Genomic DNA, 23,662 nt, shown 5'->3' on the forward strand with positions numbered 1-23,662 from the left:
ATGTGCTACAGCTGACCCACATCATGTATTTCTGGGGTTTTTCCAACTTTCAGACTCACTAAAATCTAATGACCTCTAGCCCTTTTGAGTGCAGAGGTGATCCATTCTTAGTTGGAAGATTATCACCCATGTAGTGATGCCCACCTGAGTCTGAAGGTAGCATGAAACAGTGGCTCAGAGCTGTGACTTTTACTAGCCTTGAGGATGTCTTAGCCTTACAACACAACCTTTACACTTCAGTGTCACCATAATAGTTGAATGACTGTTCATTTTGTGCCTAGACTGGCCTGGAAGTAAATTCTGGGTTGAAGAATTAAAAAATTTTTACATGGAGGGAAATTTTTCTTAAAAAGGAGACTCAAAAAATCATGGAAGGAAAAGGAGAGAATAGGAAAGAATAAAAAGAAATAAGGTCCCAAAAGAAGTTTTCTCTTTCTTTTTTCTAAAAAGAGATAAATTTTACTTGAATTTACTGATTTTAAAAGAAAACTACTGTCCTGGTTTTGGCTGGGATAGAGTTAATTTTCATTCTAGTAGCTGGTATAGTGTTATGTTTTAGGTTCAGCATGAGAAGAATGTTGATAACACACTGCTGTTTTCAGTTGTTGCCAAGTAGTGTTTAGACTAAGTCAAGGATATTTCAGCTTCTCATGCCCAGCCAGCAAGAAGGCTGGAGAGGCACAAGAATTTGGGAGGGGACACAGCCAGGGCACCTGACCCAAACTGGCCAACGGGATACTCCATACCATGTGACATCACATCTAGTATAGAAACTGGGGGGAGTTGGCCTGGGGGGGATCGCTGCTCAGGAACTAACTGGACATCGGTCAGCAAGTGGTGAGCAATTGCATTGTGCATCACTTGGTTTGTATATTCCAATCCTTTTATTATTATTATTGTTATTATTATCATTATTATTTTCTTCCTTTCTGTTCTATTAAACTGTTCTTATCTCAACCCACGAGTTTTGGGGGGTTTTTTTCCGATTCTCTCCCCCATCCCACTGGGGGGGGGGAAGTGAGTGAGTGGCTGCGTGGTGCTTAGTTGCTGGCTGGGGTTAAACCACAACAGATGAGATCTGAGTTCCTGCCTCTGAACCATGCAGCTCCTATTCTCCATCATGCGCTCTCATCATGAGGGAATATTTAAAAATTTTTGCAATCTTATGCATATTCATATTTTTATGCTTATACCTATTCATTGGTGTACTCAACCCTAATTATGGGATCATTGTCACTTTAAAAAAGTTTGCACTTGGGATGAGGATTGGAATTTTGCCATAAATATTCTAACGAATTATTTTCTTGTAAACAATCTGTATACAAAAATAAATGCAGAGATTGAATGTTGAATTGCAAAAAGCAGGCGCATAAGAAAACCCACCCGTCATGATACAGTTTTCATTACGTTTTCATAGTCTGAAGCAGCCAGTTTGAACTCCTATTCATTTGTCCTGTTGTAATTCTGGTTGTCCCTCAGTACTGAAATGACTAAGGCATCTAAGTCACATGAAAATTAAATCCCTTACAAGTTATTTAAACATTCTTTTTCTCTCTCTTTTTCAATAATGTTAGTTTAAGCAAAGCTGAACAAAAGGAATTAATTTTCTCCACCAGATTCAAACACCTAATTAGGTGTAAATCTCAACCGAATTAAAATCTGATGTCATGGTTGGTATAGCCAACACAGCTATATGATTCACATCAACTCTCATGATTTTAGCAAGGTATTTGACATGGTCTCCTACAACACCCTTGTTCCCAAGTTGTTAGGATATGGACTGGACAGATAGACTGTAAGATGGATGGAAAACTGGCTAAACTAATGAGCTCAAAAAGGGATGGTTAATGTCAACCAGTGTTAATGGCAGCTGCTCATGGGTGGAGTTCATTGGGAGTCATTACTGGATTTGATACTATTCGATATCTTTATGTATAATCTGGGTGACAAGATTGAGTGCCACCTCATCAAGTCTGCAGATGACACTAGACTGGGAGGAGATGTAGATATGCTCCAGGAAGAGCCACCACACAGAGAGATCTTGACAGGCTGGCCCAATCTTCCAGAAAAAAATTGCATGAGGTTTAACAAAGATAAATGTTAAGTCTTGCACTGGGATGGAATAATCTCAAGCAGCCATCCAAGCTGGTCACTGCCTGCCTGGACAGAAGCTCTGTGGAAAAGGCCCCAGGGACCCTGGGAGACAGCAAGCTGCACAGGAGCCACCACAGGCCTGGCAGCAGCAAAGGCCAGCAGCATCCTGTGGTGCATCAGCAAGAGAATCACCAGATCAAGGGACATGATTATTCTGCTCCACTCAGCACTTGTTAGGCCACGCCTGGAAAACTGGCCAGCTTTCACCCTCAAATTCAGGAGAGACATTGAAAAAATGGAGAGGGTCCAGTGGAGAGCCACCAAGATGGTTACGGAACTGGAGAATTTGACATATGAAGAAATGTTGATGGAATTGAATTTGGTCAACCTAGAGGACAGAAGGTTCAGGGGGAACCTAGTCACACTCCACCAGTACCTTAAGGGTATTTATAAAGAAGATGGAGGTACTCTCTTCACAAGGGTGCATGGTGACAGGACAAGAGGCAACGGGAAAAAGTTGCTTTGGGAGAAATTCTCTGGATATAAGAAAAATATTCTTCACTGTGAGAACAATTAAACATTGGAGTAGGCTGCCCAAAGAAGTGGTGGAAATTCCCTTACCAGAAGTATTGAAAACCTAATCTAAAGCTCTGCTTTCAACAGAAGGTTGGAACAGATGACCTCCAGAGGTCCCTTCCAACCTTTTAATGACTTCTGAATTATTCAGATTTTCTTTTGCTTTGGTATTCTTGCTCCACTTTTGAAGATCTTATTTTTTTCCTAAAATTACACTTACTTTCTAAAATCAAAAAAGTATTTAAAGTACATGAGAAAGAAAATGTGTATAGTGTATTGATGCTCAGTCCCTCTGCTGGATTTGCCAGAGCGTGAAAGGGATATGTGAAAGAAAAATGAGAATGTGCTCTTTATCTGACTCAACCGTTCATGTAATTTCCACAGGAGAGACGTATAATGAGGCTTTGAATTTAAGCTACACTGCCTCTGGGTTCCCCCTCCAGTTATCAGGCTGCAACTCGAGTCACATTACACTTATACAAGAGTGGGATTACATTCCCCTAATGGGGCAGGATTAAGCCAAAGGAGGTGGAACAGCTTTCAAAGGAGCAACTTCAACACAAGGGGCCAAATTCCACTCTCAATTACACACATGTGACTGTGACAGTGATTTCAATGGGGATACTCAGGTGTAACCAGGGGTAGAGTGCCTTTGTGACATGGAGCAGATGTGAAAAATCCAAGCGTAGACTAACCATGAGCATCTCATTTTTAAACAGCCATTTTATTGTGGATGGCAAGCAGCAGAGCTTTAAATAGGACCATGATCTACTGTACCACATTCAGAAGTAAACCTTTCTTCCATACTGGATTCACTTTCACCCTCTTGCAACTGCTACAAAATACAGCAAACCTACAGTAAGAGACACTGAAAAGTGACAGTGAGATTCTGGAAGGTGAGATTCTCTTCTCAAAGAGCTTAGAATTTCTCTGCTTGTTGAAGTGTTTGTCTCACGTCCATCACTACAGCACCTGCAGCATCAGGTTTTGCTCAGAGCTACTTGTGAGAGACTGAAAGAGTTAATGTCTCAAACATTGTGGTGGGGCAAGTTCTGCTTAAAGACAAACCCTGCACAGCAAGGAGCCAAGGTGAAAAGCCCATCAGCTCAGACATCAGCAACAGGAGGGGGAGGGCGTGCTGGAGGGTGCGCGGCTCCCTGTTCTGATACAAAGATCAAACAATGGCAGTGTCTGCAGGGAAGGAGAAGTTACTCCACAAACGACCCCCAAGCCCAAAGGCTCACAAACTGTTCATTAACCTGACAAGTTCGGGTGCCCGCCCGAAGGAGGGGCAAGGATGATAAAAGGACACCAACTGAAGCCCCACCTGCGCAAGCCCACCGGGACTGGACCCCTCGGCTGACTGAACCAACGCTGGACCCAGGACCGGTGAAATCTTTCTCTCTTCCTTTTTCTCTGTTTTTTTCTCTCTTTCCTTTTCCACAATCCCTACACCTCATCCGTTTCAAGATATAAACCGTTGACCAAGTCTGAGACTAAGAGTAGATCCAGCCGCCCCTAGACCCTTCTCTGAGGAGTCTAGAGAGCAAGGGGATCTGCTCTGAACCTCGTGACTCAACGGGAGGGATCTCCTTATTCCCTGAATCGATGTATATGGTTACACAGTTTACAGAAGTAGTCTTATGCCAATTCCTGTTGTGAGAAACCCTGCCACCTACTACCACACCTCCCCAGTTCAGTTTGCTTCTGTCATGAATAAAATCTTTAACTGATCGTTTGGTGTCGTTTCACCTTAATTTAGCCTGAGGGAATTTCGAATTAAACAGGACTCCCTGGTCTGTCCAGCCTGGGTCGTGACACTACTTTATATCCTTCTATTTTAATTCTTGCAGATTTAAAAGCTAATGTCTCACTTTTTTGTCTTAGAGGATTTTTTTCCTTCTTATCTGTGCATTTCTGTTTTCATATAAGTTAGCAAGTGCAATAAAACTGCAATGAAGATTTTTTTTAAAGTTTTATGTAAGTAAAGGAGACTTTAACATAATATGGATCCCTCATTTGGAATAGACCAGACAGATGAGCTGATCCTAGACAGAAGATAGATTGGACAGAAGCGTTCCAGTCAGCTGTTTGCTTTTCTACTAATATTAGCTCATCTGATCTGAAAGACACCATCACATGCAGAGGTTCTCGGTATATCATTCACGTTATGTGACCATATGAGCAATGCTGACAGGATGAATCATGCGATGGGCAGTGCAGCTGCCTGTCACCCAAGAGTGGGGAGCTTTGGCTGTGCTGCCAGTAGCCCCCCACCCCCAGAGAGAGTGCACACCGTGACCTTGCTCATGGTCAGGCTGCAGACCACTGTGTCATTAAAATAAGAGAAGGGTAAGGATAAGGGAAAGGAGAAGGGGAATTAATCTGGCAACAAAGCAGGGATTTGCTCTAAATGAAAAATGTAAATGCAGGTAACCCATGTAAATTTGTATTAAAGCTATTGTCCACTACAGAAATTATTCCCATTACACTTTTTTTTTTCCTGAGAAACATTCCTGTAGCTCTTTAATCAAGTGATTTCACTAGCATTTTTTTGAGAACTGACTGCCTCTACATCCTCAGCCTAGCCCTACAGCTTGGGAAGGTGAGAATGGGATCCAAAGCCAGGACAAATGACACATGCCTTAAAGTTATTAGGGTAAGCTACACTCAAGCCATACTTGGACCATATTCTTAAATAGTTAGAAGCCAGAAAACAGTTGCCTCAGTTAATACTGTGATTCACTAATTTCCATAAGCCTCCAGAGGCAAGCTTCATCTCTCACTATGCATTAGCCATCTGAAAGTTGCATATCTTATCAAAATCATCTAGGAGAGGAGTCAAGGGAGGCCAATTAAAACTGGAATGTTAGGAGATTACAAGAGAAGAGTCCTAGACAATTAGGTGATATTTAATACCTAACAGACAACAAAAGTTAAAAATCCTGCCTATAGAATAGGTTTATGTTGAAGTGGTATCTTTTGAGAGGGGCCAGGCAGGGACCTAGAAGCTGTCCAGTACAGGCTAACTTACATCATTAAGTGTAGGATAAGTGATTTCTCAAAAAAAAGACAGTCTCTTCACTGTATTTTGCAGAACACAAGAGGAACCATGCAGCTACCTAAGGAAAACCGGAAGGACTAAGCTATCTCCCTGCCAGGCTGTGTCACAGTTGGTGCCAGACACTCCTGAATCTCACTAGCATTTGCTGAAGCCATCTGAAACTGCTTCTCCAGTAGCATATGGAGAAAGCATCACATCCTTTCTCTGTAGCATATGATGAATTCAGATTCTGGTTTTCATACAAAAAAGGCAGAACACACTAAATAACAGCAGAAAATTAATACTGAATAATCAATCTGTTTGATAAGAAAAATAGGACAAAAAATATGTAAGAGGAATATTAACTGATCATCTCTCTAGGGGAACCAGACAATGCATTCACAAATGGTGTATTCATCAAAAGGCAAAGAAAAATCATTGAGAAAAAAATTTTGCAAATAACGTTTGAATAGTACTCATCTTAACCCAGCTTCACACAGCTGTCACTAAAATTTACCATACCTGACTGCCCTTTACCATTGTGATTTTACTAGTTGAGTTCTAAATGCTGTAATTCAAGATATTTTCTTTTTTCTCCAGTGGGAATAGGAGGGAAAATGCAGTTTTCATTTGAAATTGTCTCTTGTCTTAGTGTTTTATTGCTGCAGTGCACAAGAGTATATTGTTGTAGTTAGTGTGGAAAAATTCCAGGCTAGATGTAGCATTATATGTACCATGATGGTGAAGAGATCAGATCACACATCCTGGGTTTCATTCTTCACTGCCCTATCCCTGGAAACATTCAAGGCCAGGTTGGACGGGGCTCTGAGCAACCTGATCTAGTTGAAGATGTCCCTGCTCATTGCAGGGGGGTTGGACTAGATGACTTTTAAAGGTCCCTTCCAACCCAAACTATTCTATGATTCTGATTACTTTTGATCCAGTCATTTGCTTGACTTGAAGGAATCCAGTTAATTTGTTCTGGTGACAAAAGAAATCTGTTTTGGTGACAAAACCCATCCAAAAGCTGGAGAGGGACTTTTTACAAGGGCATGTAGTGAACAGGACAAGGGGTAATGGCTTTAAACTGAAAGAGGGTAGATTTAGATTGGACATAAGGAAGAAATTCTTCACTGTGAGGGTGGTGAGGCACTGGAACAGGTTGCCCAGAGAGGCTGTGGATGCCCCCTCCCTGGAAGTGTTCAAGGCCAGGTTGGATGGGGCTTGGAGCAACCTGGTCTAGTGGAAGGTGTCCCTGCCCATGGCAGGGGGGGTGGAACTAGATGATCTTTAAGGTCCCTTCCAACCCAAACCATTCTACGATTCTATGAAACTCTTCTATTTGCAGAATCATATCATTTTATGCCAATTCAGTTCATACCTAAGTTCATACATTTGGACAAAATCCTGAATGATAAGAAGGAGGCATTGCCCTTATCAGTTTTTGAAATATGGTTTCCTTAGGAATGACCTAAGGGTGTATTCTGTGCATAAAAAGAGCAGAGTCATTAATAAATTATATACAATGCAGGACTTGAAAAATACATACAAGGTAGACAAAACTTTGTAGTTTAAAAGAGCTGCATAGAACTGTTAATATATGACGTGACATGAATGAAAAGTAACTGACCATACAAGAAGTGTTTTTAGAAAATCCAGTACCGTTTGATTGGAAATAAAAATCAAAGAGAGAAGTCAACAAAATAATGTTACTTCCTGTTTTTATGGACTGCTAGAAATAGAGTAGCAAAGAGATTATTTTTAAGGAAATATTTGAATAATGATTAAGGTGATTGTTTATAACGTTACAGTACTATCACTCATTTGAAAGGGTTTAAACATATTTTACTACACTGAAATATTAAATTTAATTTCATACCAAATGTTTCATCTCTATTAACACTTGTATAGCTTATTGGAAACAAATAAAGTGGAATTATATGGGCTGAAAAAAAGGTAGATCCCAGTCTTTCAAGGAGGAGAACTTTGAGGAAATGTCAAGAACCATCACCTCCAGTGAAAGACAAGAGGGTGATGTCAAGTACCATCACTCCTGTACAAATGAGTCAAAATTTTATTTTACTGAAGAGGCTGGAGCCTACAAATACCAAGGACTCAATCGTCCTGACAGTGAAGTCAGTAGGTTGAATTTACGTGCCATTCAGTGAGACAAGACCGAGTCCTGACCATGTTAAGAAGCACAGCACCAGGTCAGACAAGGTCCTTCTATCCTTTCTCTGGGAAAAGCATAAGAAAACAAGATACATACGGAGTGACCCATCCGTGATAGATCCTTCTAGAGGCCAAAATTTGTCTGCATGAACTGATTTTGTTCCTTTTGGAATCCATTTACCTCTCAGCACCTGTAACATCATGTGACAGTGAGCACAGCATAGTTATTAATTATATGTTGCCTGAAAAAATGCTACCTATTGTTTGCTTTTATACCTGCTGCTTGATAAACTGGAGTAGCTCAAGTAATAAATAGGCTTTTTGTTCTTTATCTTTGATTTACCCTATATCATAATATGAGCTCATCATTTTATGGTGGAAGAGCTCTCATTGTCTTCTATAAGAACATTTTAGGAACTATTGCCTTTATTGAGGCAAACATAATTTCCCTCTAAAAACATTCTGGGGCTTTACAACAGACCTTTCATACTTTACTATTTATTTTACACACAGTACTGTAGTACAGTATTATTTTCTTTTAAAGAAAAAAGACTATTAAGGCAAAGTGGTTTTGTTACTAAAACTTCAGCATACAGAAATGTAGGCACAGAACCTGTGTATCTGCTAAGAATGCAAATGTACTCTACTTTTACAGGTATTTCCAACAAGAAAAAACATAAATGCTATTTTCAGTTTTGTAAGGGACTTCAGTGCAGCACATGTGCTTGTGCTCAGTTATCTCTTCCTCGGGAACATCCAGTGGGTCCCATTTCCAGTGAGACATTGTGCAAGAACATGTTTACAACTGATCGTTCAAAGCGGAACAGGAATGGTGGCAAGTCAGTGCTCTATCAGTCTTGCTAAAAGCAATAGCTTATGTCAGGCCTCATTGCCCACACAGAAAAAGGCAGCTCACTGAGGATGTATGAAGTGTAATGGTAACTGGTCATGCCAGTATGTGGCTGCATTCTTTCAGTGACTTTCTTACTGTTTCCCTACCTGTTATGGGAGTCACCAGATATAGGATTTATTGTGTTGCTGCTGCTGTATGGAGCTGAAGCATGATTGCTACCTGCTCCAGACAGAGGCAGAGAAATGCTGCTTTTGAGGGAAACAGCATTCTGCTTTGCTTAATGAAATAAAACTCTCCATGGACATTTGTTTTACATTATACACTCTTACAAATATGACTGTATCAGACAGCTAAGGGATAGTTCAGGGTCAAATTCTGATTTATACCCATCAAATTGTATTCAAAACAGTGGAATTGTGCAGTATTAAAGTGATAGTAGTAAGTCACCATCTGTCTCTGGTAGATCCCCAAACATAGAAAAACTAGGATATATTTGATTGTGTAGTTCTATTTAAAATATATCACATTAGTCTCCACATTTGAGTAAAGTGGAGTCTAATGCATCATGACAAAGAATTAATAGTGTCAGAACACTGATAAATGATAGAAACTGTAAATATTTTAAGAAAATCAAACATCATGTTCAAATGAGAGCACACAAGCTAGCTGAAAGAAGAAACGGTTACAAATTTATTGAATATTAAAGAGCAGGAAAAACACAGTCAAGTCCCACAACAGCCTTGCAGCTTGGGTGGGTTTCAGTCACTCCTTAAAAAAAGTATACAATGCCTTGTACTCTGATATTCTGCTGTATAATGCTATACCGGGTAGAACCTCCAAACCTCACACAGACAGCCTTCCTGTGGGAAAATCCCTAACTTTTTCTGTACGACCTTGAATCTTGCTAGTGGCAAGCAGAAAGAACGTTTTGGTGATTAAGTGTAGGATAAATTCTTTCAAAATGTCTTTGGGGAGGGTTAGCTTAGTCATTAGACATATGGTATTTTTAAACATCCTGGATCAGATCTTCAATCCATGCCCCAGCCTCTTTGTGTTGTGGGTGTGGCACATAAGACAAAAAGTCACCCTTGTAGGGCTCTGTCACACCTCCATGAGCCCATGCTGTTATGTTGTGTATCAGGACAGAGCAGTGTACCTAATCAAGGTAGAATGAGAAGAGGAAGGAAAACTGCTATAGTTTCCTCATTTGCATTTAAAACTCTGTTTTTAGAGGGCACTGAACTATTTTATAGCATATCTATGACATGCTGATAACAAATATGATCAGAATGAACTGTGCTTCTGATAATCATTAAAAACTCATTTTTCTGGAAAAAAAGCATGACTTTGTTGTTCTATTCTGCCCCTCCCAGTCCTTATTTTTGTTGCTTTAGTTTTGAACTAATAATGGTGAAAATAAAGCATTTATTTTCACATGCAGCGGAATCTTTGTATTGACCACACACTCCCCACCACTGCTTTCCATCAAATTTTAAGTGATCCAAGCAACAGTTTCCATTAAAAACCTTGGCGAGATTCTTTCACACTCTCAGCCTTTCATTGCCAAGAGATTTCTCCTAACATTCATGGAGTCAGTTGCATTACAAATTGCAATTATTATCCCGATTATACTTACAGTGTGCTTTTAGACAAGTCTGCTTGTCTAAAGCTGCTGGTGTTTGACTCACTCTGTAGAGCTGAATAAAGCAAAGATTACCAAACTTAATTTGAAGAGGTAAAGAGTACCTTAGAGCTCTGTGCTAGGTCAAGTTCTTGCACAGGAACTGCTCAGTTGTTCACACACTATGCTGAACAGTTGCATCACAAGTACAACAGTTTTGGAACCTCTCATAAAACAGTTGTATCCCTGATATAAATATGACAGGCAGTTTCAGACAAGCTCAAGAGGACACCATGTCTGCTAGTACCCTAGGAAGAAATGCAATGGTTACTCCCAGTCTTTGAAGAGAAAATGTGGGATTACAGCTATACAGATACAAATATAGTATTTTAAAAAATCATAAAGTAAGATTCACCTCTAACTTAGAAAATAACTTCCCAAAGATAGGCTCAAAACTTTATCCATGCCCATCTTTCTCAAATACATGCCTCTTCCTCTGCAACCTCCTCTTGTTCACCCTCCCAAAGAACTTGGTCATGTCCTGCAGGTCAGCGTATTCCAGCTACATTGACAATAGGAAAGACCAGAGAATAGGCTCAGAAGCAGAGACTTGGAAAAACTTGCTGGCAGGTGGTTCTTTTATGTTTTCATATTGTGGCTGCTCCAACTTAGCACCAACTAGAGCAGGTTGCAGCTGTGGACAGATTGTGCAGATAGATGCACATGTTCTCATATAGGCAGGGGCTATATACGCTCTGCAGGTCAAAATTATACTTCAAAATTCCACCTGGAGACCAACCAGTGGCTAGCAGAGCTCTGGGAACACTGGTCTCGTGTTCCCAGTGAGATACGTTGCTTAATGAGCAGAGGTGGCACTCTGATTGAGTGGTAGCTCAGACTGATCTGTTTGCTATAACACAGAGACCACTGCAAGAATCTAGGTGCCAGGGCATGGATCACAAGAGCGAAGTCTTCATCCAAAAGTAATAACGAACGTCTCTGTCCTAGTTTCAGCTGGGATAGAGTTAACTGTCTTCCTAGTAGCTGGTACGGTGCTATGTTTTGAGTTCAGTATAAGAATGTTGATAACACTGATGTTTTCAGTTGTTGCTAAGTAATGTTTAGACTAATGTCAAGGATTTTTCAGCTTCTCATGCCCAGCCAGCGAGAAAGCTGGAGGGGCACAAGAAGTTGGCACAGGACACAGCCAGGGCACCTGACCCAAAGTGGCCAACAGGGTATTCCATACCATGTGACGTCCCATCTAGTATAGGAACTGGGAAGTGGGGGCGGGGAATCGCCGCTGGGGGACTAGCTGGGTGTCGGTCAGCGGGTGGTGAGCAATTGCACTGCGCATAATTTGTACATTCCAATCCTTTCATTATTGCTGTTGTCATTTTATTAGTGTTATCATTATCAGTATTAGTTTCTTCTTTTCTGTTCTATTAAACTGTTCTTATCTCAACCCGTGGGTTTTGCTTCTTTTTCCCGATTTTCTCCCCGATCCCACTGGGTGGGGGGGAGTGAGTGAGCCGCTGCGTGGTGCTTAGTTGCTGGCTGGGGTTAAACCACGACAGTCTCACCAGAAAATGATGAGGGAGTGCTGTGGGGAAGCCTACCTTTGACCTGCTGAAATGGGATCACCTAGCAGCAGCCAAAGCCTCAGTAATGTTTCCAGCTTGGCAGCTGGCAGATCCTCCAGCGAGCAGGGCAGGTACAAGCTCTGCCCTACCTGCTGGCAGCTTCCTCCAGCCTGTGGCATTGCCTTAAGCCTTATGCAGACTGAGCTGTGGTCAGCAAGCTCTCAGCTGTTTCTCAGTCTCACCCGATGTATTGGGTCTGGCTGAGATGGAGTTAATTCTCCCCATAGCAGCCCTCATAGAACTGTGCTCTGCATCAGTAGCTAGAAAGGTGTTGATAACACACCAGTGTTTTGGCTACTGCTGAGCAGTGCTGGCACAGCATCAAGGCTGTCTCTCCAACATTTTTGCCCCCCTCAATGGCAGGCTGGGGCAGGGCAAGATCTTGGGAGGGGACATAGCCAGGACAGCTGACCTAAACTAACCAAACAGATATTCCATATCATATGACGTCAGCTCAGCTATAAAAGCTAAGTAAAGGGAGACGGAAGGGGAGGCATTTTTGTCTTCCGGAGCAACCACCACGCGTACTGAAGCCCTGCTTCCCAGGAAGTGGCCAGACATCGCCTGCTGATGGGAAGTAGAGAATAACATCATTTGTTTTCCTTTGCTTTCACGCGTGACCTTTGCTTTCACTTTATTAAACTGTCCTTATCTTGACCCATGAGCCTTTTGTTATATTTTCTCCCCCCTGTCCAGCTGAGGAGGGGGAGTGATAGAGCGGCTTTGGTGGGCACCTGGCACCCAGCCAGGGTCAACCCACCACACCCGATATCAATAAAGATTAACTTAGTTCATTTTACCCTAACAATACTTTGGCATTGTAAACCAGGATATTGCTGTCTAAGAACAAAACCCCAAATTGAATGATAGTCTGCTTTGTTAAAGGTCTGTGAAGGACTGCTTAGTGTTGCCAAATTTAAGTGAAACTAGAGGAAAGGTAATTCCGGCAGGGGAGATCATAACCAACGACTCAAGGACCACCCACTCAAGAAACCCACTGACCCAAAAGATTAAGGAAGTTAAGGTCTCAAAAATCGTAGTGGGCATGCGTAGTTATTTACATGATAGGCAAAGAATTTTAACCAATCGTTTAATAGAATAACAATGAATATGTATTAGCTGACTAAATTTTGTGTATAAATAACTGTCAGTTTGTACCGATGGTGTGCTGGTTTGTGCTACGTACCCGTATCTGTGCATTTACGTAATAAAAGAAAATACCTCGACTCTGTGTGTAAATTGGGTGACGCACACTGGGTAACGGACCCAAGTTTTTGGGACAACACACCCACACACTGGGTAAGGCATTTGACAGCAGTGAGCCAGTTAAATGAGGCAGAGATCAACGGTCCCTGTTTTCCCTCACACAACCCCCACCATGCTGCTCTGACACTGCTAGGAAGATGGAAGCTGGCCAGATCTTTTCTCCAGTGGACACTCTGGGCCCCTTCTGGTGGGTGTTGTCAGCACACTGCAAACACCCTCCACAAGGGTGGCCTTCCAAAAAGAGACAGAGGTGTCCAGTGTGAGGCTTGGATGTGATTTAAGCATCTAGGCCCAAAACTGGGATCCTCAAAACTCTGCTCAGCTGATGACCATTCCCAGAGGCATCTGACCTCTGGAGAGGCCTCAGTTTTCTATGTTCAAGTTTCTCAAACACTAACAGCTCTGCCTGCACGTATGCCCAGGCCTGCCTGTTCCTGACAGGCCATACACCTCAGACAAAACCCATCCTCTGAATGGATTCAAATCTGCTTCCTATGACACAGTTTTCATCCCTCATACTCTCATTTCCTCTCTCCAGTCTTTCCTGTGCTGTAGAATAGCTTCAGTGGACGAGACGGAAACACCCCACCTCACACACCAGCCAGCCCTTTACATACAAGCTCATCCCTGAAGGGATGAATTTGAAACCAGGTCTGTCACATCCTAAGTAAATGCTGTAACCACTGATCACTTTTAGACTAGGAGGATCTACTACTCCAGGCATCCTCTGAAAGCTAAAAATGATACCCTGCATCCCTAAAAAAAAAAAAAAAAAAAAAAAAAAAAAGACTTAAGTGCCTGCTATTAAGAAAGGGCCTGGGCTGTGGCTGTAAATTCTGAGAGGAAAGAGATAAAGAGATTACTTCTAGTAGCACTGGGGCCTATGCCCTAAAGAAGGGTAGCATCTGTGATGTATCCCTCTGCTCAATAAGCAGCAGCTGTTTTTCTGCGAATCCTGCTCAGAAGCACTTAGCTCTCCCCATCTACCCACTACAGCATGAGATGCCACTCTGAAGCCTGTATTCCATTACAGAGACAGGTGTCCAAAAGTAGCTGTTACAGTGCATGCTCTGCCCCACCACAGCTCACCCCCCAAGCGTGGGCATCCCTTGCTATCTCCCAAGCTTTGGCCACGGCACAGGGTCTTAGGCATGCCGAGTGTGGCACAAGTGCAGAGCTGCAGCTCCTCTCCAGGCAGCAAGTAGCACAGGCGCATTACGGCCCTGTGCTGCACCCCAGCCTGCACCTCTTCACAAGCTCCATGCTTGGGTGGGACACTTGCAGAAGCACACTTGCCCTTTCCCATCACAGACTTTACACAGTGGATGCCATGTGCTAAGTCTCATGTCCCAGCTTTTTGGATGGGGGCCTATGTCCCATCACGAAGCACGTGCACGGATCCCATGCTGGCTGAGGAGACGGAGGGGGCCCAGGTGAAGACTCGCCCAAGCTGGCTGCAGCATCCTGCATGTAGCTGGGGCTGCATCGCTGGAGCAAGAACAGCCTGTGCTGGGGGCAGGGCCAAGGAGTGTGGGAACTCAGGGCAAGAAGTCAGCCAGGGCTGGGCTCTCCCACATCTGAAGACTTCCAGGTCACAGCCTGAGCAGTGTAGGGGGAGGGAGGAAGAGCAACGATGCATTAAAGCAAGCGTGAGCAGCCGCACTCCTGAGAACAGGCAAGTTTCGGCTCGCAGCCCCAGCCTCCCTGCATGCGCTCCAGAGGGGCTTTCGTAGAGAGGAAAAAAACCTTCACTGAAACACAAGCCTGGGTCTCCCCTGTAAGCTCTGCAGACCAACTACCAATACTTCATTTCAATTGTAACAAAGGCATGAGGAATTTCATCAGAGATGCCTGATCTCTATCCATCATCAAGAGATCAGCTCTTTGTGGTCAGTGCCTCTTCCTGTATGGATGTGAATCTGAGGCAGCTTTACGCTTTGGGAACTATTCCGCTACAACTTTTTTCAGCATCTCTCCTAGGAAGAGAGTACCTGTCTAACCATCCCCACCAAGGACTCCTCAGCCTCTGCCAAAGAGACAGGAAACTGTCCTTTCCCAGAGGAGCTCTGCTGCCTCTCACTAGCGGTGAGCCCCTTCACAAGCCAGAAAAGGCGCACGAGGCTAGGCTGCGCAATGAAACAAGGGCTTCAATACCAGAAAGCATTGTCAGGGTGTCACAGGATCTGTGTCATGTCACAGGTAGACATAAACCACCTCCATCCTCCCTTTTTCTCTTCCAAATTGCCCTCACAATTGCATTTACCACTCTACCACGACAAAGCACTAATTATTTGTTCCTTTTAGACCCCACATTCACAAAAGTCTGTACCTCCCCCTGACTCTATTCACTTTTATCCCCAAATAAGAAACAACTTACAATATAAAAGAAAGTATAAAACAATCATTAACTAAAGGACAACTCAGATTAACACCACCTGACTAAAAGACATGATTAAAGATTGGAGGAGATAACTCACCATACTTAATTGATCATTAACTGCTAAATTTTTGCATTCTCTGCTTGATCAACAGCTGCTTTAGTGGCTGGTTTTGGTCCAGCAGTATATTCAAATGTATATCAAAACTAAAAATATTTTCTGAAATATAAGGTATAGAGTCCTTTTGCTAAATAGTTGAAGGCAGATAAAACTCTAAAGAATGAACATATTGTTTTACTGACTGTAATAGTCAGCCAAACATTAGATCCTGCAGTACAAGACTTTCAGTTTTCAGATTTTTTTTTCCATCCAGACTCAGTCCTTGCAGCATAAAACTTGTACTGTTAATTGCAATGCTACTACTTGTCATGCTATTTCATTTTTAATTCCCATTTTTTTCTGAGCCACTTACTGAATGAAGAGATCAAATTCTCCTGTGGAAGTTAGCAACATTTTTGCCATAGAAACAGGAATAGGTGCAGTGTTGAAAAATTATTTTGTGGGAATTAAGCATCTATAAGACACAAGTCTTTACATCTATATTGGCCAGTTATTATTGTAGAGTTGTATTAACATCACCATAGTCTTTTATTTACTATTATTGACCATGTTGGTTATAGCATTGCTCTAAGGTCCCGTGAGGAGCATGGCCCATTGTATTAGGTATTGCATGACCATGGAACAAATGTAAGCACCCTCAAATGAATCCCTGCTTGAGTGACCTAATTATTTCAGAAAGAAATGTCTTTTTATAAACAAAATATTCACCAGGAAAAATGTCAAACTTAAGAATAATTTTGATGTGATAGTTCTAAGAAGTGGTATCTGCCTTAATCTTCTGTGCCTTTTTTTTTTCTGTGATAATGATTTAATAAGTTAAATTAAAACTGCAAACACATTTCCCTAATGTAATCAGTTTTGAAGAGCCTACATACTGCAGAGCCGAGATCCCAAATGGTGACATTTCACTTCAGAGCAGAAGTCATTAAAGTAGTCCTGGAAGTACCTCATAATAGTATAGTAATAGTACCACAAAGAAATATGGTATGTGGTGGGCACTGCAAAAATCTAAATGTTCTTGCCTTTGCCACTATATAATTGGCAGAGATCCCTGACTTTGAAAAGGGATGGGCTCAACTGAATTGAGGACACATGACTCTCTTAAAGTCCATTGGGGCTTTACTCAGAAAAAAAATTAAGATCAGAGCATAAAACAGCTATGCTTACTGGAATGACAGGCAAAGATGCCTTGAAAGAAGGCATTAGAAGAAAAACAGTGAACCACAAAAACAGAGATTTAAAAACCTAGCATTTAAAAAAATGTGATGAAGAAGATGCATCTGTCTTGAATATATTGCTCCTGTATGAACACTGGGGGTTAGTTGTTTCCCCAGTTACACTAACCAGTAAGCCAGTAAGATCTGGAATGAATGCTGGACTAAAACACTTTCATTTAAAGTGATACAACAATCTGAGGTCTCTGGCCACTAAGTGTTCAATCTTTCTCATCCTGACTTAATTATCAAAACTACCCACTACCCATGGTTTTCAGCCAGGAAAGGCCCAACCCTGAATAACATTACTTGAATAACTAAAAAAACTCTAGTCTTTCAAGTGCTAAAATCATTAAATTCTTGCTACAGAAAAAGAATCTAAGTAAAAAAAAAAACCTGTTTACTATCAATTCATTTTCACTAAACAAGACTCTGCATCTTTAGCACAACTCAAATCCCACCAACTGTGCTGTGTGTGAAGTTTGGGATCATTCTGCAACAGCCAATTGGGCAGTTGCCTGACTCAGAATGAGCCTGAATTTGAGTCACGCTGGTAGGGCCAAATCCGTCAAAATCTTCCTTGCTTCATATCATGAAGGTGAAATACATGTAAATTAGAACTTCAGAGCTGGTGTGGGGCTAATTCTGTTAAGTTTTGCTAAGAGTTCTCTTCTGTAAAATATCGTATAAGTAATTTGTATGTAGTCTCCTATCCCAGAATTCACAACGTATGAAATTTCCCTTAGGAGGCTGTGAGACAGGGAGTAGCTGTTTTATTTTATAATATTCTGTACATTCAGATGAGCTATTAGCTCCTGTTTCTGATTACCACACCAAGCAAGATGCTTTTACTGATGCACCAATAGCTTAAGAGGGTTTTTCTCTTATAGAAAATTATGCAGTCATTTAAGGTCAAATATGGAAAAAAAATGAGGGTGGTAGAAAGGAAATTACTTTTTTCCCTACAGAAATCACAGCACTTATTTTATACCCATGTCTAGGGGATTTTTGCCACTAACTTCAGTGAGAATTGGATTCAAGCCTTCAAAGCTATGCATTCCTGCTTCACTAGAGGTTAGCAGCAAATCCTTCACTACCTTCACAGAAGGCCTTGTGTAAACTAGAAAGTTTGCTCCTGCAATTCCTGATTCACTAGAGATGTCTAATATTAATTACTTCAGATTACTTACAGTAAGCACTTCCAGGACTAGGACCTCAGCTTGTGTCTTCAAGTTGGGGAAAAAATGTTTGGGCTCCAAATATTGGAGTATTTTTTTAAGTGTCATATATACTGTAAGATCTTCTACATACCATCATATCTTTGTAAAAAAGACTAATTTATGGGCTGTAGTTAAAACCTTCATAAACTTTTCAAATTAATTCCCACCATATTTTACTTGATCATGCACAGTGACACATCAGTATTATGTCTGTATACCTACTAAGTTTAACACTTTTCAAACAACACCTTGTATTTGTGACAGATAAAAATAAACATGAAGTTTTTTTTTTTTTTTTTACTCATGGGTAAAAAAGAGGAGTATCAGGATCATAGTTAAGATTCCTTTTCTAGGGAAATCTTGCTCTCTTGATCCTGAATTCCCTGAGTTATTGGGAGTTTAAAATGGTTTAAATGTGTTTGATGGGAAATTATTACATAAGCTTTGCAATATAATTTGCTCTGTACATGAGGAAATTTGCAACTACTAAATCTAGAAAATAGCACTTATCCAAAAACCACAAACCTTCTAAACTACATAGAGAGTCCTACCCACTGGCAAATTTCATAATTCCACATTAGCAGACTCAATTACAGTGTCTGCTGCAAATAGCATATCACTGCATCATAGTTATAGCAATCAGCTTGCTTTCTTCCAAAATGGAATATCATGGCCCTGAACTGCACTGAGAAACTGCAGAGTTTGGAGAGGAATCACATGGATTCACAGCAAACCATTTTGTGTTACAGTAGAGAAACATCAGAGGCAGTGGATGGGCTCATGCACTGTTCGGAAACCTGGAAACACACCATCCATCAGCCCAACATGCTAGGAGAGTTTGAAAGCTCAAGAGAACAAATGAATAAATAGAAAGAGTGACATCCAACCAAAAGATGCCTCTTTCTCCCTACTTTCCAAAATGCTGCTTGCTATTGAGTTAAATGCCTTTATTGATCCCAACTGCATCAAACAAGCTTTACAGCTTGCAATATCCACAAACCCAGCATAAAGGGACTAATACAGAAGGCAATTTTCTACTCCCAAAAACCACCATAGCACTTCTGACCCCAGCGGGGCTCGAGTGCCCACTGCCACATCCTGCCGCAGAGGTGGCCTTTCAGTGCCCGGGGGGTGACAGGAGCAGCTGCCGTGGCAAGTAGCGGGCTATAAGTTTTACTAATCAGCCCGGCGGCCAGGGGCGGGGGGGAGGCAGCCGGCCCAGGAACAACAAAGCGGGCTGTAAAGCTTCCAGGTGGTGGGTGTATTTGTTGTCCTGTCTGCAAGGTGCGGTGGCTCCTCGGCAGATCTCACTGCTGCTATGGACATTAAGAAAAGTCTCTTTTGGCTGATTCCAAAACCAGATAAGGAGCCGCCGAGCCACCAACTCTGTCTAGACTCCAGACTTCACAAGTCAAATGGGTTGTTTGGATTAGCCTTGGAGATCTACCGACCTGAACAGCGCTCCTAAAGAAAAGCCACAGTAACACCCTATTTTCCTCTTCCCGTTGCCGCCCGAGGTCTGCCCGGAGATAGGAGCCAAGCTCTGCTTTGGTCCGTGTCACTTATTTCTGGAAAACTTTTCCGCCCTCTCTCTCACCCACAAACACACCTTGCCCTGTTTTGTCTGCCAAGAGAAAAGAAAACAAAAAAAAGACAGATACACACTCCAGCAAAAATCCTGGTTTGCATCCTTCCTTCTCCCCACCCCCCGGAGAAATCCGGAGCTGCAGGTAATCAATCCAGCTGCAACAGCGGCGGAGAGCGGCCAGGTCACCCGGCGGGGTTATTGTCCCGGTTCTGCGGGTCTCGGGCGACACGGCCCGGCGGGGAGTGCGGGCCGGGCGCGGCGAGGCTGCGCGCCCTCCCTGCCTCCGTCGCCCTCCCTCCCCGGCCCCAGACAAGCCCAGAGCACTTGTCTGGTGACGCTTAGCCGCGGCAAGAAAATTCAACGAAAACCTCATGTAAAAGCCGCATCTCTCGGCTGGGATGTTGCGAAGAGCGGTGCAGAGCCCACCCCGACCTCCGGCACGGGCAGGAGGCTCGGGGAAAGGCACCGATTAATCTTACACCCCTTTACCTGGCTAATGACGGCAGATACCGTGCAATATGGAAAGCTCGGTCATACAGGCGAGCCCCCCCCCCCCCCCCCCCCGGAGCCCGCCTCCTTGAGAGCTGCCTTCTCCGCCTGCACTTCACAAGGCCCGGGAAGTGAGGAGTGATCCTCCGGCAGGGCCGGCACACTGGGAGCTGTTAAGTTTATGTTTGTGGCGCCTGAGCTCAAACAGTCATTAAGTGGCTTGCTCTGTTATCAAGAAAACAATCAGGAACAATCAATAAACAAGATATTTTTCCAGCCCCTTTATTAACTACTTACAGCTCCGCTGAAGCGCGCAAAGCGCCCAGCAGCGGCACCTCGCACCGTAAAACGCTGTCGGCGTTTCGGGCGTGCAGACGGGGCGAGCGCGGGGCTGTGCCTGTGAAACCCGCCCGGCACCGCGGACCTGGAACCCGGTTCGGCTCTATCCCGTGCTCTGCGCTCGGGCTGCGGCGGCCCGAGGGCTGTCAGCGAGCCCTCCCCGGGCCGGCACCGCGGGGGGCGGCCCTCATTCTTTCCCCACTGCCTACTTTTGGGTGATCCAACGTCGATTTGTCAAGATATGTATGTATATAAAGGCAAGCACTTACTGTTGAGATGTTCGACTGATCTCAACGTTGGAATTCAGGTCCCCGGCTTCTACGTCTCACTGCTACGTTGGCTGGAAATGCTGAGAGCTAATTAACCTGGTACAAATATTGAAATGAGAAGAGTTTGAATATTGGTCTCTGTGTGTGTACAAACAAAATTCTCAGAGAAATTACAGCAGGCTTTAACAGACCTTGTTTGACATTATTAAGAGGGGCTGCAGCAAGAAGTAAAACGGCGGACCTGGGATTGTTAATTGCCGCCCTCGCCCGTATAGGAAAGAGGAACCAGAGCAGGAACCTGCACAGAGCACCACAAGGACACGCACGCGCATTTCTTAAAGAGGATGTTTTCTCTCGCTTGCACAAATCCTGCTGCCCAAGCTCAGGAAGTGTTTTCCTGAAGGTACTAGGAGGGACTGCTCAAAAGTTTGTCTCTATTTGCTCCACAGCAGATAATACTCAAAGCTGGGGGGGGGGGCGGGGAATATGACACAAATATATGAAATGGAAAAAGGAAACAAAGGCCATAAAAGAACCCTCTCCTCCCCACAAAAGAAATAATCTTAAAATAAGACGAGGTTTGTTTAACTTAAGTTTCGGGGGTGGGGGAGGCTCCGGTGTGACCCCGGGGCCGCAGGTTTGCGCAGAGGAGCGGGGTGGTGGCGGCCGGGGGGACTCACCCCGCGGCGCTGAGCCCGAGGGGCTAGAGACCCCCGAGCGGCCGCCGCAGAAGCGACCATAGCTCCCCCCGAAAGTCGGGGGGGGGGGAGGCTCAGGCCCTTCGGGGGGGGTGCAGATAGGAGCCCCGCAGTACGTGGGGGTGCAGACACATCCCGAGCGGGGCTCCCGCCCGCAGCCCACTGTAGAACCGAGGAGCCGGAGCGCGGCTGCAGCCCTCAGAAGACATGATGCCCTGTGTATTTCTAGAAGCAAGACGCTCCGTTGCCAGCCCAAACGGAAGACCCCTACCTCCCGGCGGGTCACTTATATCGGCGGCAGCCTCAGCCGCCGGGAGGGCGCGCCGGGCCCGCGGGGCGCCGCACAGCCCCACGCAAGACTGGAGGCCCTTCCTTCTCGCAAGGACGGACAGGAGCGACAGCCAAAATTTGCCTTTCTCTCTTGCGTAGCCCTCGGAGACAACAGACCTTCACCAGCCCGAAAGTCATGCCCGGGGGCGGGAAAGATGTCTCGGCAACGCCCCCGCGTAACCCTGAGCCTCTCCCCCCGGAGTGGCCGCGCTTCCCACCTACGCATTAGCCGCCAGGTGGTAAAAGGCGAATGCAAAGGACCCCGTTTTGTCCTGACTTTATAGGTTTTCAGCGCCAATTAAAGACCCCTCCGAGTCGAGACTCGGTCTCCAAACTCCCCCTTTCCCCCCATCAATAAGAGCGACTCAAACAACTTACACGTTAGACCACCGGGCAGAAATTACACCCTTTCTCCCTCCCGCCCCCCGAAGCATCATACCAAGCCTCTAATCCTGCATGAAAACACAAGGGTTACTGATCACACAGTTTAAGGTAGATTTCATATTTATTTAAATATTTATCAAGTACTCAAAAATGTATTACACTTGAGCATACAAAATGAATCCAGTTTCTAATCAGGATGATTGAAATCCTTGTATTAGACTTTTAAACTTTTTAATTTTCTTTCTACTGGTTTGTCTCCATAGCTGAGCTTGCTCAGGGTGGGCTGAGATGGTGAGGAGGGAGGAAAAAGGTTATGTTAAGAAAACATTAGGGTTTGGAGTAACTGTCATGCAAACCAACTTGTCTTTGTCAGACTAAAAATCTCTATATATTCCAGTTGTTAAGGATTTTTTTAAAGCGAGCCTTTGTCTTGTGCTGGCCGGGAGCACTAGGGAACACTTGGATTCGAGCAAAACCAACCCTTTCCTATGTTTTTTTTTCCTTCTTCTTTCTACTTTTCCCCAAGAAATCGCCCACATTTCTAGCTTCACCACCCTCTCCCCTGCAAATTAAAAAAGGAAGAGGGAGAGAAGTCGACAGAAAATAAGGAACACCATTCGTGCAATTTCACAGCAATATCCTCTCAACTCTATTCCTCCTGCAGCATTTTTCAATCGTTTTGACAGCAGACACTGATAAATAATAGTCATACTTGACTTGTTAAGCAAAAAGCATCCCTTTTATCAGGAGCTTATACTTAAAGTACAAGTCATTTCAACAATCTCAACAACGAGGCTTTGGTATACAGCACTTCCTTTTAAAAATAATAGAACTCAGCAAAAAGCCTGAGCTCCCAGTTCTTTAGATGTCTTAACGTTATGTCAGATCATACCTAAAGTAATATCACTTTTAAGAGCAAGGGATGAGGGGGAGAACAAGAGAGTTTCTAACGTTATCGATTGAAAGCTAAGGCATCCAACTAGCCCTGATATACTTGTTGAAACGGAAATTTACAAGCTGGTCGTTAATACTTGCAATAAAATATCACACTCCTTTTATTCACTAATGACCTGCTTTGCATGCAATATTTTTTTTCAGGTATTTTAGCTGCTAACTTTTAAATATTTAAAAGAGGGAGCTTTGTTCATTATTTAATATTAATATTATTATTTTCTCTATTTCAAACGCTTATTTAGTGAAATAGTCCTGAAGATATAATAATTCTACATATGGTGCTTTTATTTCACATAATATTTAAGAAAAAAAAAGACAAAGCCCACATAGAATTAGACATATAATTCAAAGATCACGGTACAACCTTTTCTTTTTTCTTTTACTTCAGCAAACAAAAAAATAATCAAATGA

Source organism: Aquila chrysaetos, chromosome W (genome assembly GCF_900496995.4).
Source record: "Aquila chrysaetos chrysaetos chromosome W, bAquChr1.4, whole genome shotgun sequence".
NCBI lineage: Eukaryota > Metazoa > Chordata > Aves > Accipitriformes > Accipitridae > Aquila > Aquila chrysaetos.